Raw genomic sequence first — 14,552 nt, forward strand, 5'->3', positions numbered from 1 at the left:
ATGAGATATGGCATGACAGAAAACACTCATTAAAAAATGCATTATCAATATATGGACAAAATAGGTAGCTCAAAAGATATAAAGATTCCTAGCTTCTCTTAAGCAAAGCAATCTTTTCAGTACTGCAATCCTAAGACCAATTTTACCAGAAAATTAAGGACTCCACAGCACATTGGATCTATTCATTTCGACTACCTCAGTCATCCATGCAGCTCTCTCCAGAGTCAATGAGGCCGTGAAATCAGTATTGATCATAAAAACAATTGAAATTAATAAATCAGGCTCATAAGAAAATTGTATGCCTGACCCAGGGATGGTAGAGAAATACTCATTTCTAATGTGCCTTTACAAAAACGGTTCCATAGGTCTGTGATAAGGACTTTTTCATGAACTTTTTCATTCATCGCCATTCATTTCTTCATTTTTGTATAAACTCTATTTTTCTAATGTCCTAATAAGTGTCAGGAACTGCGGGCAATGAAGCGCCAAGACCCTACTAGCTCACAACACAGCAGAAATGACATAAAACACACATAAGGTCTAAAAGAATATATGCTGTGGACATGGACAAGGCACTTGCCAAGGAAATCAGCAAACAATTGTAAACACCTACCTCTGGCAGTGAGGGAGCAAAGGCATCACTAACAACGACGCTTGTCCACCTGTTCAATAAATACTCTGGGAGACATGTGGTTTGCAGGCTTGTCCAGCAGGTGGCGCTGTTTGAGGAGACTGGAAACTAGGTGGAGGGAAATAGCTGGTGTTAGCACTGTCTCACAAGGCAAGTTCATGAAGTATCTTGTCCCATGTTTACTCCCTTCTGAGTTTCTGATGTGAATTAGCCATGAGGTGACCAGCTCTCCTCTGCCACACACTGCAAACTGCTGTGGTGGTGTCCTGTACAAGCACAAGAAAACAAACATGAACTGTGCCCTCTCAAACCATAAGCCAAAGAAATCATGTTTTGTTTCTTCCAGGTGTCACAGTCACACAAAAGTCTGGAGTGTGTCATTCAGGATTCCACTTGACCGACCCAGCTTACCCTGTTCCTTCGCCTAATAGTCGTACCCTTCCTATATCCAATTTTGAACAGACAGAAATACTGAACAGCACCCACCTTCACACATGAAAGCTTCTCTGCGTCCCCGCCCAATGTCTACACTATGGTTCCATATTTCCTGAGACCCAGCTTACCCATTGCTGACCTCCAGCTCTGACAAGTTCCACCTACGAGATTCTTCATTTGTTTCCAATTTAATTTCCGTATCATTCCCTGGCATCCAGTACCATTACATACCACCGGTATTTAGTGAATGATTGTAGAGCAACTTGAGCTCGACGCATGGAGTTAGCACAAAATACTTAGCAGTTAGTCATGATCACTTTGACCATAGGCTTCCCATTTCCCAGACTAGGTATTTAATTGGGAAAAATAAAAACACATGCCCAAATTAAAAGCAGTTGAGTAGTGTTTTATTTATAATGGCAAAAGTTTGCATAACCTGAAGGTCTGACTAAAAATAGGTATGATTCTCATAACATCCCTGACAATTCTCAAACCGTGAAAGGGAACCCAGGAAAGGAAACATAAATGAGAACACAGTGAGAGATTTCGTTAGTCAGATCACGCTGAGTTTCAGTGGGAGAATTATCCCAGTTGTTGCCCATGTACATATGAACGGTATTCACTGGACCCAATAGGTTATCAAAGAAGTGAAAAAAGAAAGCATAAAGTTGGCAGAGGAATCTTTTATGATGATCCAGGAAAGTTAGTTGAAAGAGAAAATGGGTATAAATAAGATTATAATTTGTTCCGTTATGTAAAACTTTTACAAAAACAAAAAAATAAATAAAATATTTATTGATTATGGTGGTGACTACAGGAATACATATTTTTGTTTTTATTATGTTTTTAATATTTACAAGTTTTACTGGTTTCATTTCTTTTTATAAATACTAGTTTAAACTTAATTATATATTAAGATATATAATATATTACATTATATATGTATATAAAATGTACAATTATGTAGTCAGTTATATTCTAGTAGCTATTTAAAATGAGAAGCCAAATTAATAGAACAAAAATATTGTAAAATACTGTAAATATTGCAAATGATCAAAATACATTATGAAAATCAGATAAGGTTTTTATTATGTATTTTCTAGAACATCATTTTTTCTACAATTTTTGAATACATAGGCTTTGATTACATTATTACTGAATGAGAGATTAGAGGATTCTTTAAATTAGAATAAGGGATCCTCAGAGTAATCCAATCTGGAACCTAGAGCTCCACCTTGTGATGAGATTACAGAATGGCAGCCCATAAGAATGTAAAAGAGGCTTCAGCTATAAACTAACATAATCAGACTAGAGATTATATTTATATTGCCAAGGATCAATGACTAGATGAAGGTCTGTATGGTGAGTGAAGAATAAATATTATGCTGGTTGCCATCTTAGAGCAATGACATGCAATAGCTTATGTTCTTCAGTTTGGAAAATTAAAATATGTGTATCATACCATAAATACATTCAGAATTCCAATGGATTTTTGCCTTGAATTCCTAAAAGGATAGAAAATTCTTAAGTTTGCACAGTTATTAGAAGTGATTGCTATCTTAAAAATGCCTTTGCAGATTAAAGCTGGATACATATGTATCCAGAAGAATGCAACTTTTTTTTTTTAGATATTATGGCATAGAACATGTTACAGATATGCCTTAAAATTCTACAGGTCAAACATGTAAAAAGATCTAACTATACTTTCAAAGAAATACTTAATAAGTAGAAAGGGATAACAATGACCCTCAAAAGATAGATTACAAAATGCTTTATTGACTTTAAATATTTTAAATACTAATGAGCAAAAAACAAAAACAACAGCTGTTGAAAGACATCGGATTATTAATGAAACTGCTGAATTAAACCAACCTATTTATTTTACGGATGTCTTAACTTCAGAATGGAAGGGAGAAAATGTGTTGGGGGAGAGGTTTTGTCTTTGTTTCAACAGGAGAAGAAAAACCTACCTATTCTATCAAAATTAATAAAGGTTAGATTTGACCCAGGGAGATCTTTTGAAAATCTTGGCTGTGGAAACAAAGGAAGAAACAAAAAGGAACAAAAAAAGCAAAGCAAAACAAAACAAAAACAAAAACAGATGATGTATACTGATTCCTCTGCTTAGGAACAGCTCTGAGGCTGGCTAAGACATAAAATTGTCTGGGTAGCCAGTTTATCTGACTGGCTACAGAGTCCTCATTTCTTATATGGCATTCTTCCACCTGGCATGGGTGAATATTTATGTTACTGCTGGGTAATACAATACATACTGACTTACAAAGTTTGATACCTTTCACCTGCTCAAACGGAGCAGAAAATCATCTTTACCTGATCTGTGCACACTGCGCATCCCATACATGTGCTAATGCAGAACTATATATTACATTTAAAATTGTATGTTTCCAGAACAAAAGGACCAGTAATCAATGACGATAAGACAAGTAGCCCAGGTGACCCAGCCTCACAGACTGCCTCAGTCACTGCATCCAAGATAACTTCAAAGCTAAAATCGTCCAACCTCACAGACTGTTTCAGCTTGTAGTGTACAAGCATGTGTTCTTGTTATATGTTGGAACCTGTACAACCACACTGAAGATCAGTCTAGCAGTTCCCCAGAATATTAGATATAGTACTGCCTGAGAACCCAGCTATACCTGTCCTGGTTATATACCCAAAAAAAGTTACAATATATAACAAAGACACGTGCTCCACTATGTTCATAGCAGCCTTATTTATAATAGCCAGAAGCTGGAAAGAACCCAGATGCCCTTCAACAGAGGAATAGATACAGAAAATGTGGTACATCTACACAATGGAGTACTACTCAGCAATTTAAAACCAGCTTGCAATTCCACCAACAATGGAGGAGTGTTTCTCTTTCTCCACATCCTCACCAGCATCTGCTGTCATTTGAGTTTTTGATCTTAGCCATTCTCACTGGTGTGAGGTGAAATCTCAGAGTTGTTTTGATTTGCATTTCCCTTATGACTAAAGATGTTGAACATTTCTTTAGGTGAAATTCCTAAATTTGGTCATTCGAGATTCCTCAGTTGAAAATTCTTTGCTTAGCTCTGTACCTCATTTATAATAAGTTTATTTGGTTCTCTGAAGTCTAACTTCTTGGGCTCTTTGTATATATTGGATACTAGCCCTCTATCGGATGTAGGGGTAGTAAAGATCTTTTCCCAGTCTGTAGGTAGCCATTTTGTCCTATTGACAGAGTCCTTTGCCCTACAAAAGCTTTTTGATTTTATGAAATCCCATTTGTCTATAGTTGATCTTAGAGCCTGAGCCACTGGTGTTCTGTTCAGAAAAATTTCCCCTGTGCCAATGTGATCAAGTTTCTTTCCCACTTTCTCTAGATTATATGCTGACCACCACTTAAACCAGCACCATTTGTTGTAAATGCTGTCTCTTTTCCACTGGATAGTTTTGGCTTCTTTGTCAAAGATCATGTGACCATAGATGTGTGGGTTTAATTCTGGGTCTTTAGTTCGATTCCATTCTACCCGTCTGTCTCAGTACCAATATTACGCAGTTTTTATCACTATTGCTCTGTAGTATAGTTTGAGATCAGGGATGGGGATTTCTCCAAAAGTTCTCTTATTATTGAGAATAGTTTTCACTATCCCAGTTTTTTTGTTATTCCAGATGAATTTGAGAATTGCTTTTTCTATCTCTGAGAAGAATTAAGTTGGAATTTTGATGGGGATTACATTGAATCTGTAGATTGCTTTTGGTAAGATGGCCATTTTTACTATATTAATCCTGATGATTTCTGAACATGGGAGTTCTTTCCATCTTCTGAGGGTCTTCTTTTATTTCTTTCTTCAGAAACTTGAAGTTCTTGTCATACAGATCTTTAACTTGTTTGGTTAGTCATACGAAGGTATTTTATATTTGCCTGTGGAACTAGAAAATATCTTCTTGAGTGAGGTAATCCAGTCACAAAAGAACACATATGGTATGTGTTCACTTGGAGAGAGGAAGGGGAGAAGTAAGAGGGGAAGGATCAGGTAAGGAAGGCTACAGGGGAGAAGTACAACAGGCCAGGAAATTGAACAGAGGTATGAAGCAGTGGAAGATGAGGAAATGGGGTTAGCTACTAGAAAATTCCAGATGCCAGAGAAGCAAGAGGTTCCCAGAACCCACGGGGATGACATTAGCTGAGTTACCCAATAAAGGGGAGAGAGAACCGGTAGAGACCATATCCAGGATAGGCGTGGCCGCCAGTTGAGGGATGAGGCCACCCACTCATCTCAAAAATTTTAACCCAGAATTGTTCCTGTATAAAGGAAATGCAGGAACAAAGAGGAGAGCAGAGATTGAAGGAAAAAACATCCAGAGACCACTCCTGCCTTGGGATCCATCCCACCTGCAGACACCAAACCCAGACACTATTGCCGATGCCAAGAAGCACTTGCTAACAGGAACCTAGAAGCTCTGCCAGTGCCTGACTGATACAGATGAGGATGCTTGCCGCCAACCAGGGACCCCAATGGAAGAGTTAGGGAAGGGACTGAAGGAGCTGAAGAGAATTGCAACACTGTAGGAAGAACAACAATATCAACTAACCACATTCCCTCTCCCCCGCCATAGCTCCCAGGACTAAATTACCAACCAAAGAGTACACATGGAGGGACTAATGGCTCCAGCTATATATGTAGCAGAGAACTATCTTGTCTGGCATTAATGGAATGGGGAGGCCCTTGGTCCTGTGGAGTCTCAATGCCCCCAGTGTATAGGGATGCTAGGGAGGTGAGGTGGGGATGGAGGTAAGAGTAAGGGAGCACCCTCAGAGGCAGGGGGATGCGATGGAGGTTTGCCAAGGAGGGGAAACCAGGAAGGGTGACAAGTTTTGAAATGTAAATAAAGAAAATAACCAATAAGAAAATGTAAAATAGCTTTTGAAAGCTACTATTACAGGATAATTAAGAAATGAAAGTTAGTAGTCAGTCAATCAAACTTGCAGGCATATTAGGAACTGTTTTAGTTAATTACAGAAATAAGCTTTATTTTGCCTCTTACAGATGCTTTCAAAGTTAAACAGATGGTAGATAGCTAGACACAAGTAATGTTTACCTATTCGGATATACTATACGTAGATAAGTGGTCTTCAAAAACCTCAGAGATCTACAGGATATGGCATTTAAAGATGTTTTATGAATAAAGTACTTTCCTGACAGTGAGATAGGACTGTTCCTGGCAGCACCCCTATTCTACTTCAAAGCTCTAGCTTCTACTGCTGACAGAAAGCTGCCCAAGCTGGGAACAAGCGGGACACAAAGGAAGTCGACCGCTGAGCCCATTTATACAAGTCCTTCAATATTCCTGTTTCACAAATCCTCTGCCTTATACTGTGCCAGAAGACCAAAGATGATGCTCCAATGTCATAGAGAGACCTCGGGTGACTGTCCAGATAGCCATAAAGCCAGCCATTTCCAGTTTCAGAGGCTGCTGCTTCTCAGTCTCCTGCACACTCAGGTAACATTTACTCCTTTTCAGGGCTCTGATGGGGTTGAAGACTGCATAGTTAGAGTCTCACACAAAAGCTTAAGTTGTTTAGAATATAGGCTTATAATGTAAGGTCTAAAAAGGTATATTGTGCTGATTAATGCAAGTTATAAGAGAAATTGAGAAGTATAGAACTTTGAACTCACCAAGGTAGAATAAAGTACTTTCTCCAAGTGTGCCAAATACGAGCGAACTAGACATTGTGAAAACAATCCTTACCCGATAGTTTTCGTAATTGTGCTTATTGTATATAGTCTATTATTGTAAGAGAAAGAACCTTGGATAAAAGGGGGCGATGTGGAGGACGTGCTTGCACACTGTGTACTGGCAGAGATCTGGCTGCCGTCCAGACTTTGCTATTAGCAATATTATGAAGCATCTCCTGACTCAGTATTCTGTAAACATTGTTCTCCATCACTTCCTTGTTTGTTAAATAAAGAGATGAACAGGCAATAGCAGGTAATGGCCACACTGCAGGAAGGGGGCCAGCACAGTATTGTTGGATTAGAATAGCTTAAAATCTGCCCACCTATTGTACCTAAAGCTTATAGTTAATAAATAAATATGTCTCTGTGTCATTATTCAGAGCAAGGGTGGGTAGGAAAAAGCTCATCTTTTACACTGTAGTGCTTTCTTCCCACAGAATGTTCTCTAACCTGAGATGTTAAAATCTGTGGTAGTGAGAGCATCTTTTCACATTGCTGTGCATATAAGGTATTGGGAGAAAACCTTGAATCACCACTTTACAACCTGTACAGTCCCTACGTATGTTCTAAATGTTTGTCCTCATACCCACAGATAAGTGTAGTCCACTCCCACAATCAACGAAATGTCCCTTTGCAACAGACAGAGAACATTACAGAAAACTCAACCAGTCAGAATGTAGAGTCGTGGAGCCCAGTTCCTACAGGTAAATCTACCAAGCACACCTACACTTAAGGCTCAGGAAACATTGTGAAAAGGGGTAGGAAGATTCTTAAGGGCCAGAGGACCGAAGAATTTGCTGTAAGACTGGGTTTTCTGGTAATCAGAAGCTACACCCATAAAAATATCGCCAACATGGCTGCCTAAACATGAGCTGAGTAAGGACAACCACAGAAATGTCAGAGTGGAGGCAAAGGCAACAAAGCCTCATCTCTACACAGAGAGCTAAGGGCACCTAAGGGACTCTGAAAGCAGGAGAAACTGTCTTCCCCAAAGAAGAATGCACCATGTGGTTGTCCGATACCGACAGTTAATGATGACAGAGACATGGATTTGGAAGGAGGAACGGTGGGAGGATTTGGAAGAAGGGGGGAAAACGGGAAATGGTACATTATAATATCAAATAATAAAAGTACATTTTTAAATAAGATTTTTATTCAATTTTATGTGCATTGGTGTGTTGCCTGAATATGTATATGTGAGAGGGTGTAAAGTACTTTTTTAAAAGAAAATATTTCAATTTTAGGAAGTAGCTATAATTCTTTCATTTTTAAGCCCTTTTAAGATTAACACTCTGCTAAATATATTTTTTATTTTACAAACGTTAGTATTCCTTTATGGATTACCATTTAAATCTTTGAGGTATAGTGTGCATGTGATCATGTGTTCTTCTGAAAACCACAATAGTGGGAAGAGAGGAGCATTGACAGATGTCAGTGAGACCAGCTGCAGGGTGACGTCATTATGCAGGTGAGGGCAGACAAGTTAGGTCAAGGCCACGACTGGACAGTAAAAACAATAAGGCGAGGACAAAGCTTCTGTAAGGTGGGAGAGAAAGAGAAGGAAGGAGAATCAAGACCGAGACAGGGAAAGATGACCCAGATCCAGGTGGTCTTGAATTGCCAAGGTAGCTCAGATGCATTTCTGTAGGCCAACTTATCTACATGGGCAGTTTATATCCTTATCAACTGGTTGTAAGTTTATTGTGTGGATGTATTGTGAATTAAGATATATATCTGATTGTTGGGTTACAGTTTGTTGAGTCTTAATTTTACCGGGTAGTTGGGAGTTTAGACTTTAACTACCAGGGTACAGTTGCTGGGAGTGTGGGCAGAGTCCGTGGCAGGAAGCCTCAATAGGCCAGCCACTGCTGGACTTCTAGAGCCCTGATTTTACTGGGTAGCTGGAACCAGAGAGTTTGTGGCTAGCAGAGAGCTGCTGGGAGAGATACTAATCTGAGATAAATTAGCGATAGTTCCAATGGCCTATGGGAGCCAGAACTAGTGACCGCCAGGGTACATGGGAACCAGCTCCACCCCTTTTAAATTTTTATCACAACAACCAGCCTCATATTTGAGAATATTAACTCCTAGTCTGATTCTGACTTTTTCTCCTCAAACTGTCTTTTTCCCACCGCACACCCCACACACTAAGCACCACAAAAGGCTGAATAAGACCTTATGATCTCTAGCTGTTCATTTTCCTGACCTTATCTAGGACAAGCTGACATAGAGAGTGCTAATTAGAACCCACACATGTTCTAATATCTGACAAAATCTTGCCCATACTCAGAACCGACTGAACATCACACAAATATTCTACCAAACACAAACTATGTAAAAAAAAAAATCCACCATTTTCTCTTAGATTTCAGAATGTGCCCCACTGGCAATACCATGCTCCTGGCACAAGAGGATGAAGACCAGTCAGGGGAGGAAGAGGCAAGTATCAGGTACTAAGTGATTGGTCTTCTATCTACAAGGCTAGGATAGTTTTGTAAATGTGATCATAGTAACATAGGACTGAGGGTCATCTGTGAGTTGCATAGTCCTCATCTTCAGTACAGCAGCAGTTATCAATCAACAAACATTTTTCATCCTACTCAGCTAATTATAACCATTTGGAGAGAAATCCCCAGAAAAGGTGCATCTAAACTTTACTTCTAGTAAAGAAGAAAGGCATTAAAAGAGTTTTTTCTGGACTTGCAAACTTTTAGTGAATTTCAGTGTGGAGCACTGTAATTCTAAATTGATGGTATAGGTCAAAATGCTTTATACAGAACACTGAGCGGTCTGAAAAATGAGGTTCTTGTCTGTTTTCAATCATGATAGGTACATTACATCTGCCAAACACCCAAACATTTCACATGCATCTTACCTCAAACTCATAACAGCTACACACACACACACTCAAAGTGAGAAACAAAGTTCTTCCTGTGTGGCAAGGGAAATATATTTCGGGCATTGTGAAATCCAGAAACAATGTTCTTCAAACAATTTGGGGAAAGAAATGAACTGCTTTCTAAAAAGACTTTTCTAGCAAGCATTTTCTCAGGAGGGTAGACAGCAATTTATAAACAAAGCAAAGATATGCAGCGCGCATGCTCTCATGATTCTGGGGACATGATCTTCCTCTAAGATTGCAAACTGGGTGACAGGAAGCTTAACTGATTGACTCATCTGGAGGGACTAGAATACATGAAATAAGCCAATATTTGCAATGTCCCGCGTGTTCACACCTTGGTGTGACCCTAGAAGATCCTTTATTCTCTGCCACACAGTTTTGTGGCTTCATTGGTCACCTTATTTCATGAAAGCTAAATAGTTCATTTGATCTTTAGCTATTCTAAATACACTAAGCAAGGTGTGTTAAACATTCTGTCTCAAAATAAATACAAACCAGCACTCGAAACCACAAACGTTCACAACAAATGGTGACACAAAATGTAAATGATTCACATCACCCTGATCGCGAAGACTGAAGAGTGAGAGAGAGAGATGACAAGTCTTTCCTCCTGCGCTTTGGTACGTCTGTTTCCATCTCCTTCCGTCCAAGGGATCCCGTATGCCCTTGTGAATTCTGCCTGCTCTATCACCATTCAGCTTGCTGATACCCATGGACACAGTTCAACCCCAAAACCTGCCCATCCTCACGTGTGGCAAGCCTCACGATGCCATAAGCAAGCTTAGATGGACAATAATTTTCAGTTCTTGTAGGGAGCTCAGTAAAGAGCTGGTACAGAATATTAGGGAAGCTTCTCTCCACCACAGCCTGCACCTCATCCTCAAGTGTTATTGCTTGCTCTTGAGACAGCCGTGGCTCTCCTCTCCTCAAGCTACAAACTCACTGATGTCACTCTGCCACTTCTGTTTCAGTCTCATCCACAATCCATCTGTTTCCTCCCACATTGACCCTTCAGTATCCCTAGTATAGGGACTCTGGTTTTTACCTTTGGGGCAAGCATATTGAATTAGTTGTCTGTCTGTCTGTCTGTCCTTCCTGTCTTTGACTAAGATTCTGCACAGGGATGTTCATTCTCTCTTCCTAGAATACCTATCCTTAGCAAGCCTCCCAGATGCGCCTGAATCCATCTGGCAGAGAGGAGAGCTGGGCTTCAAGAGCAGAGCCACTTCACACTATGACAAAAATTGGGAAGGAAGAATCCTGATGAATAATGGTCATGAGAAAAATTAGCGGAGGACTGGAGAGCTGGATCAGTTGGGAGCACTGGATGCTCTTCCAGAGGACTGGGGCTCAATTCAGTCAAGGCTGTCTGGAACTTCAGTTCCAGAGGATCCGACACTCTCACACAGACAAACACACAGGCAAAACATCAAGGCACATAAAAATAAATAAAGTATAAAAGAAAAATTAGTGGAAATAAGTTGTGTATGCAAAATAAGTGAAGTGTATCTGTAAAACTTTAAAACTCTTCTCTATAATTTTCAAGATTCAAACATGTTGTTCTTTAGTTCTATAACTTTATTACTTGTTAATAAAGGTGTTTTAAAAGCCCCCATGTAAGTCTGTGCACCGCATGTGTGCAATGCTCACTGGAGGAGATACTATACCACTCTCTATAATAAGGATGGTGAGCCACTGGAGCCTTTTAACTTCAGACAGGGTGGCCCTCAGCCCTGACAGTAAGAGGGACAACTACTCCCATAGAAGTCTTATGGGGGTCCAGCATCTCAGAAATCTCCCACCCCAAATTAACCGTTAAAATAAATAATAAACCATTCAAGTGTCTTATTGATACTGGAACAGATGGGACAATTTTAAGACAGCAATAGACCCCAAGTGACTGGGAACTGATCCCTGGGCCCCAGCTCCTAGGCATAGGAAGTACCTTGTACGCATGCATTCATTACCAAACAGGCCTATAGGTGGGAAGACCTGGATGGAGCTACTGGCCTCATCTGCCCCCTGGTGGCTCAAGTAGCCACCAATTTTCTAGGGAGAGATATCTTAAAAGCCTTAGAGGTAGTTCTTACCACTCAACCAGAAAGAGACCACATTAAGATAGACGATATTACCTATAAAGAAAGTAATACTCAAGGAGACCCTAAAAAACCCTCCCTCAAATCACCCCCAATTCTAGGGGCCACTGTTAGTTTTAATACACCCTGCCTTGATTTTCTCCAATGAAGCTATCTGGGTCCCACAGTGACCTCTATCAAGCCCTCACACAGCGGGTATAACAGCTGGTGCTACAACACACACCCCCCTCCCACAGTCCATAGAACACCCGTGTTCTCTATAAAAAGGAGCTCAGGAGGATGGAAATTATTACAGGATTGGAGGGCAATTAACAAAACCATGGGAGTCTGGGGCTCTCCTCAAAGAGGGCTGTGCCATGTCTCAGCCATCCCTGCCAATATACTCCTATTAGCAATAGATATAAAAGACTGCTTTTTCTCCATCCCTCTCCACCCCCAAGACTGCAAATGCTTTGGATTCTCAGTACCCTCCATTAACAGTCCCACAATATGAATGGTCTACCCTCCCACAGGGAATGGCTAACAGTCCAACCATTTGCCAGTAGGCTGTGGCCACTACATTAAAACCCTATTTAGACAAAGAACTCAATATATACCACTATATGGGTGATATATTAATATGGGGAGACACTTCCACCTCCCCTTCCCAGCTTAAGGACCAGCTAATACCTCTTGCCTCCCTCCAGAGATTTTTCGGCAAGCTCAATTGGCTTTGACCCTGGTTCCCCCTTCCCACAAGCACCCTTCAAGCTCTCTTTAACCTCCTAAAAGGAGTTAGAAGGCCCTCGTCCCCAAGAACATTGTCTCTGGAAGCAATCTGAGCTCTAAATTCTGTCAATGTAGCCCTAAAAGATATGGCTCTTGCTAGATATAACCCAGCAATACCCATACAGCTCCTTATCTTTAACTCCTCCCCTACACTTATAGGAACCCTATACCAACATCAAGGGGTGATGGAATGGCTCCATACCCCAATGGGTAGTGCACCCTGAACTTTAAATGCACTCATCAGCATGATTAAAACTGGCAAGGATAGAGCCCTGCAAACCCTAGGAAAATACCTGGCATTCTTGTCACCCCCTTTTCCCTCTCTGACATTCAGTGGCTGATCAGAAATCACTCCTACTTTGCTATCAGATTAATAAGATTCCCAGGACAGGCAGGACCACTGCGTCTGAGACACCTCCGGAACCTGAAGGAAACAGAACGGATAAACAGTTCTCTGCACCCAAATCCCGTGGGAGGGAGAGCTAAACCCTCAGAGAGGCAGACACGCCTGGGAAACCAGAAGAGACTGCACTCTGCATACACATCGCGGACGCCAGAGGAAAACACCAAACGCCATCTGGAACCCTGGTGCACTGAAGCTCCCGGAAACGGCGGCACAGATCTTCCTGGTTGCTGCTGCCATGGAGAGCTCTTGGGCAGCACCCCGCGAGCAAACTTGAGCCTCGGGACCACAGGTAAGACCAACTTTTCTGCTGCAAGAGACCTGTCTGGTGATCTCGGGACACACAGAGGCAGAATTCCTCTAGGACCGGGCACCTCCTGTGTTTACCGGGAGTCCCACACCCGCGGATCCCGGCCTGCAGCAGCTCTCTGCTCCCAGACACCGTGGGAGAGAGACCCGACCGCCTGGTCAGGTGGGCACTCCTGAGGCTGCAGAGCGGAAGAGACCACCAACACTGCCCACCCCTGCCCACATCCCTGGCCCAAGAGGAAACTTTATAAGGCCTCTGGGCTCCCGTGGGGGAGGGCCCAGGAGCGGCAGGACCCCTGCCTGAGACACCTCCGGAACCTGAAGGAAACAGAACAGATAAACAGTTCTCTGCACCCAAATCCCGTGGGAGGGAGAGCTAAACCCTCAGAGAGGCACACACGCCTGGGAAACCAGAAGAGACTGCACTCTGCATACACATCGCGGACGCCAGAGGAAAACACCAAACGCCATCTGGAACCCTGGTGCACTGAAGCTCCCGGAAACGGCCGCACAGATCTTCCTGATTGCTGCTGCCATGGAGAGCTCTTGGGCAGCACCCCGAGAGCAAACTTGAGCCTCGGGACCACAGGTAAGACCAACTTTTCTGCTGCAAGTGACCTGTCTGGTGAACTCAAGACACAGGCCCACAGGAACAGCTGAAGACCTGTAGAGAAGGAAAACTACACGCCCGAAAGCAGAACACTCTGTCGCCATAAGAGGCTGAAAGAAAACAGGAAAACAGGTCTACAGCACTCCTGACACACAGGCTTATAGGGCAGTCTAGTCACTGTCAGAAATAGCAGAACAAAGTAACACTAGAGATAATCTGATGGCGAGAGGCAAGCGCAGGAACCCAAGCAACAGGAACCAAGACTACATGGCACCATCTGAGCCCAATTCTCCCACCAAAACAAACATGGAGTATCCAAACATACCAGAAAAGCAAGATCTAGTTTCAAAATCATATTTGATCATGATGCTGGAGGACTTCAAGAAAGACGTGAAGAACTCCCTTAGAGAACAAGCAGAAGCCTACAGAGAGGAATCACAAAAATGCCTTAAAGAATTCCAGGAAAACATAATTAAACAAGTAGAAGCCCATAGAGAGGAGACACAAAAATCCCTGAAAGAATTCCAGGAAAACACAATCAAACAGTTGAAGGAATTAAAAATGGAAATAGAAGCAATCAAGAAAGAACACATGGAAACAACCCTGGATATAGAAAACCAAAAGAAGAGACAAGGAGCTGTAGATACAAGCTTCACCAACAGAATACAGGAGATG

General features: G+C 41.6%; 1 protein-coding gene across 23 annotated transcripts in view; it reads right to left on the minus strand.

Annotated features, from left to right (window-relative positions):
- LOC120094358 (uncharacterized) overlaps nucleotides 1-14,552 on the minus strand; it is a 380,216-nt gene that overhangs the window by 338,023 nt on the left and 27,641 nt on the right. For 12 of the 23 annotated variants that reach the window (XR_015627469.1, XR_015627474.1, XR_015627471.1 and 9 more), the window contains one exon: nucleotides 614-739. The gene's annotated coding sequence lies outside the window, so the exon portion shown is untranslated. Of the gene's footprint in view, nucleotides 1-613; nucleotides 898-3,785; nucleotides 4,982-14,552 lie in introns of those variants that run through there. The other 11 variants (XR_015627484.1, XR_015627455.1, XR_015627456.1 and 8 more) reach the window with 2 other exon arrangements.

The sequence above is a fragment of the Rattus norvegicus genome, chromosome 8, assembly GCF_021556685.1.
Source record: "Rattus norvegicus strain SHRSP/BbbUtx chromosome 8, alternate assembly SHRSP_T2T, whole genome shotgun sequence".
Taxonomy (NCBI): Eukaryota; Metazoa; Chordata; class Mammalia; order Rodentia; family Muridae; genus Rattus; species Rattus norvegicus.